This window comes from Cynoglossus semilaevis, chromosome 14, assembly GCF_000523025.1.
Source record: "Cynoglossus semilaevis isolate Cse_v1.0 chromosome 14, Cse_v1.0, whole genome shotgun sequence".
NCBI lineage: Eukaryota > Metazoa > Chordata > Actinopteri > Pleuronectiformes > Cynoglossidae > Cynoglossus > Cynoglossus semilaevis.
Window position 1 is genome coordinate 21,331,997 of NC_024320.1, and position 5,401 is coordinate 21,337,397.

The following is a 5,401-nucleotide window of genomic DNA, read 5'->3' on the forward strand; positions in this document are numbered from 1 at the left end:
GGGGGGGGGGGGGGGGGGGGGGGGAGGGGGCGGGAGGGGGGGGGGGGTTTAAAAAAAAAAAAAAAAAAAAAAAAGGAGACAGTCTTTCTTTTAAAGTCCAGTCAAGTGTCTCTTCGCTCTCTTTCCCAGTGTCTCTGATTTTCCTCCTCATTTTCTTTGAATGTGAAATGTTCACATCCAACACAGAGCACACGTGCTGCAGACGAGGATTTATGAGGAGCCACGGAGATGGGAGGAGCACAGGGGAGGAATGGGGGGAGGCAGGGAGGGAGGGAGTCATTCAAGAAGAGGTGGTGAAGAGAGAAGGAAAGCAATCACCTTTATTGTATTGTACTCTCTCAAGCACTGAGCCATTACTCCTTCCTGCTCTCTGTTAACCCTTTGAGTGCCAATGCTTGTAATCAAAATCTAGCTCCGTGTTTGACCACATCGGCTATAACGTGCTCGGGGGAGCAGTCCAGAGAATCCATTTATACATTTATGCAAGAACAGTAGAAGGAGAAGCAGCAGAAGCAGCAAACTCATGGCCCTCAGCATGTCTCCTATGTCACTCTTCTAAATCATTTCCGTTAAAGACTTTCATTGACACTCCTTTGACAAATTGTTTTAAACTGATTTTCTTAGTTAGGTGTTTGTGATCTGGTTACTTTGAAGGGAAGGTTTCTATTTTCAGAGCTTTCTGACTAAAAAGGTCAGGTCAGCAGGTCATTAGCCAAAGGTCAGTTCATTCTTTCAAAGGGTAATGGGAGAATCCCTGCTGTTTCCTGTGTGATCTTTAATAAAAATGTAACCAACATACACTCATCAAAGCCTTTCCTCTAATTCTCCCTGAAAGTTGATTCTCTTCCCCCTCTTCTTACCTCAGCATAGCACACATGGTATTGAGACACATTGATTTTTATTGAATAAAAGATAAACTTGGACTTATATCTAAAAGGTCAGCTTTAAGCCTACTGTAAAGCCTTGATTGTCTCAGGTTCATGACTGACATATTTTTGGTCTCTCTGGGATTTCTGTGCCATTTGTCTCATTTAATCTAAAAGAGTTATCCTATTTCTAGAAATAAAGATCTCATTACTTGTAAGAGGAACACTGAATGTGATCCAACATGTTTTTATGACTCAAAGACAGGAGTTTTAAACTCTCATTGAAGGGTCAGAAACTAACAGTAAAGGATCAGATTACATTACACTGAGAATTAGCCACAGGCCGCATGTGGGTACTTTGCGGGCCAGAGGTGGTCCCCGGGCCAGGCGTGGGGCACCCCTGCATTAAGTGAAAGTGAATCAGTTGTCACTGTGACACAGCACAACACTACACACACAAGGGTGGAGGGGGGGGGGGGGGGGGGGGGGGGGGGGGGGGGGGGGGGGGGGGCATTCATTACAAAGCCAGAAACAAAAGCTCAGTGTCATTAATAGCAAATTTACATTGTTACTGCAAGTCAAAATGTACCACACACATAAAGACGCATGGTATATGTAAAAAAAAAAAAAAAAAAAAAATCATAATAATTTTACAGGATTTAGGATTAAAGGACTTTAATATCACAGAATAAAGAAGCAGGTTGGTACCTGAAAAAAAAAATCTACCAAAATTCTACAAAAAAAAGAATTCTACACCACTTGAGAAAGTGTTTGGACCTGAATGGAGGATATTTACAGAAACATTTAATAAATTCAACTTGTTGTTTTTTACAGTCTCTCTCTCTCTGTGTGTGTGTGTGTGTGTACTTGCCGGCACGTTCAGCCTCAGTTATTAATATGCTCAGTGGGAACATGCCGTCTGCACTGTTTTCTCATCTGTTTCATATTAGTTTTTCCTAATTATTCTGCAACCAACGGAGAATTCAATGAACAGAAAGTGAAGTTGACTCTAGTAAATATTTATGTTTATATTCGGGATATGAATTCATCCTATTAGTAGATTTAATGTAGAATGTTTAAAGTAGTAAGTGATATTATAACTCTCTCATGATTGTACTGCAATGTGAGTATTCTACTGGAGGCCATTTTTAGGAGATAAATGACTTCATATACACCTAATAAGGAACAAAAACAAAAAAACACCAAAAAAACACCGAAAATAATATGACCTTTTTAACCGTTGTTTTATCTCGATAAAAATGACAAATTTAAACATCCACGGCAATACTTAGTCTTCATGAGCTTTCAAACACTGCTATCTAGTGGTTCTTTTGTGGCAGTGCAGAACACAAACACTGCATCTGAGCTACCCATACCATAATTTAGGCATGGATGGTGAAGTTTGTAGTATAGTGTAGGCGTTGTTTCAAATTAACCATATACGTCATCTTTATTGGTGGTATGGTATCAGTGGTAAAGAGGAAGAATGGAAATTCAAGAATGCACAAATACCATTCAGTGTCACTGAAAAAGAAAAAAATTAATAGTAAATAGAATGAAATATAATGTTCTTATAGTTACAATTACCCACAATTCAGCTGGCTGTGGGGCCTGGACCTGTTTAGTTAAACAGAACCTTAATATCCTGGAGGTAAAGAAAGACACAAACATCTTCTTCAACAGTTTTAAGTCTCTCGTTCTCTCTTTTTTTAAAAAAGAAAATCTATTTATAGCCATCTGCTGCCACCTAGTGGGAGAGTATTTAATTGTTCTTCCTGTCACCGTGGTATAGAGCAGTCTCTTTTTCCTGTCACCGTGGTATAGAGCAGTCTTTCCTAAACTTTTTGAGCAACATATTTTTTTATGGAAAAACACCACAGCGCATCACCAACCAACAAGCTTTCTTATGAAGGCAGTATACTTAATCACGACCAGCACACACACATATATATAAAACCTGGTGAATTATCTATTAATTCAAATGTCAGCTTTTGATTTTAAATTTTACAAAAGGAAATGTTTATTTACACTTCTTTATTGTGTGGAAAAAATCCACCAAAAAACTCATATATTTTATCTTGGGCAGCCCCTGGTGGCAGGTCTAGCTTGAAATTGGATAATTTTCCACGTAACATCTCTTACAGAACATTAGTGGTCGGGAATCACTGACTTGGTGAGAAGTGTCTTTGTTATGTCTTTGTTAGTGAACAAATGTTTGAAAGAGTTTCAGGAAATTATAGAGGCATAAAGTTTGAAATGAAAATGTTTCAAAGCGAGATATAATCTCAACACTTTGCTGATGCTTGTTGAAGGACAGAACGTTGTGCTCTCTTTTGCCACTGTGGTAAGGGTATTGACTGGATTATGGACATCAGGGGTGTCAAACTCCCTGTACAAACAAACCAGTACAATCATAACATAATTACCTGTAAAAACAATAAAACAATAAAAGTTTTTTCCCCTTTGTTCTCATGCAAATATTAGAAAATACTTCATGTTTAATGAAACATTGTATGACAAATTATCTCTGACGTGAAGTGGGTCACTTTCAAAATTCATCAAGCAGGCCGTATTGAACCCCCTAGTGGGCCGGTTTTGGGCCGCTGGCCATGTGTTCGACACCCCTAATGTACATCTACTAGAACTGTTTACTTCAGCCATCGTCTTGTTTCAAAAAATATATGGTTTCTGACACTCAATATCACATCGTACATAAAACGTCTCTGTTTTTCTATCACATCGTACATAAAACGTCTCTGTCTATGATAATAACTTTACTAAATTCACCATGAAATACAAACAAAACCTTTCAAAGGTCCTTCACTGCTGTAAATCTAAATGTACATGTAAAGCCAGAGCTCTGGAACACAAACCTCTTGTCATTCCAGTTTTCTCATTAGAATCTGTATTCAGGCACAAACTGTGACCTTTAACGCAAACACCACACACGTGTGTCTGATCCACACGTAGCTCCTCCGCAGGCTGACAAATCAATCACGACTTGAGCAGTGGGATGGTATAGATGGACCAGACGTCTTGGCTGATTTCAGTGTCTAGTAATCATTCATGACAGCAGCTTCACAGCTCTCCTTTACAACCGCTACAATTTTATGACAGCATTAATCAAAACAGGAAACTCTGTAATAATACAGTATAAGACCCTAGTATACTGTACTCTATACATATATTACTATACTGTATTAAGGTAAAGGAGATTATATTTACTTCATTAATGCAGTAACAGAAATACAAATTTCCAACGATGCTGAAACCTAAAATCAAAATCTAAACAAAGCTGGTGGAGGCCAAAAAGTTTTCTGGACTTTCTATGGCCTTTTAACTCGTTGTGTAACAAAACTAATTTTTTCCACAGAACATTGTGGACAAATCAGTGAACAACTATGAATAACACATGTTCAGCCTCACCTGCCCACAGCGTTTCACAGGCTTCACATGTCTGGGTTGTCTGTGTCCAGACTGAAATATGAATTTGATTTTAGTTCAGCGGGTCAGTCACCTCATATGACTTCATCCATCCACTTGATACACTTCCATGTGATCCAGACTGCCCCCCCCCCCATCCCCACCCCCTGGGAAGCTATGGATTTCTGGACTGCTGTAGGGATGGATTGACCTTAGAGAAAGTACACGTACAGTTAGTGCTGAAAATGTTCAATAATAAGACATAGATAAACAAAGTAATGAGCATCATTAAAAAAAAAACAACCAAAAAACCCAGACATTTACAATAAAGGCAGCTGAAACAGATGGGGAAAAACCAAGACTTACCGGACATAATATGTTAACTTTGGAATTCTGTTTTCACCAGCTGTAATGAAAATCATGGAAAAATACTATATATATACACACACACACACATATATATATGTATATATAATTATGACAAATATATCACAGTCAGCGTACCGTCAGGATATCTATTTATGTACATCTATTCACACCAAATGTTTGCACTCTCAACAAGGAGATGTTTATTCAACCATCAATCCTATTCAACATTTACTATGATTGACTCTCAGTTCGTCACACTGAGGAGTTGTTATGATGCCGAGCACTAAACTGCCTCCTGCCTTTGAACGTCGGTTGTGAAAGACGGAAGGCCAAACAAACACAGAGTGCAATTCAGACGGAAGCCCCACGGGAAAGGTTAAAGTAAATGTTTACATTTAAGAAATTAAATAAACCCAGATTAAATATGGGCTTATCATCACACACACCTGCATTTACCCAAAACTAATCCCACCACCTTCTCTATTTTTGGATAAAAGCTTTAATGATGTCTTCTCTATTCAACCACCGTCTATCCTGAGTTTTTTTCTCCTCCCGTCTCTCTTTCAGGGTTATGCATTAACAGGAACGCTAATCCATGCGTGTATACACACAGCTGTATAGAAGACTGACTGTCATTCAGAGTCTGGTGATGGGAAAACCGATAAAAGCTTTCAGATGCAGCTCATTCACTCTCTGGTTGCCAAAGCAACCAGGCATGCAGTGGAGAGAGAGAGAGAGAGAGA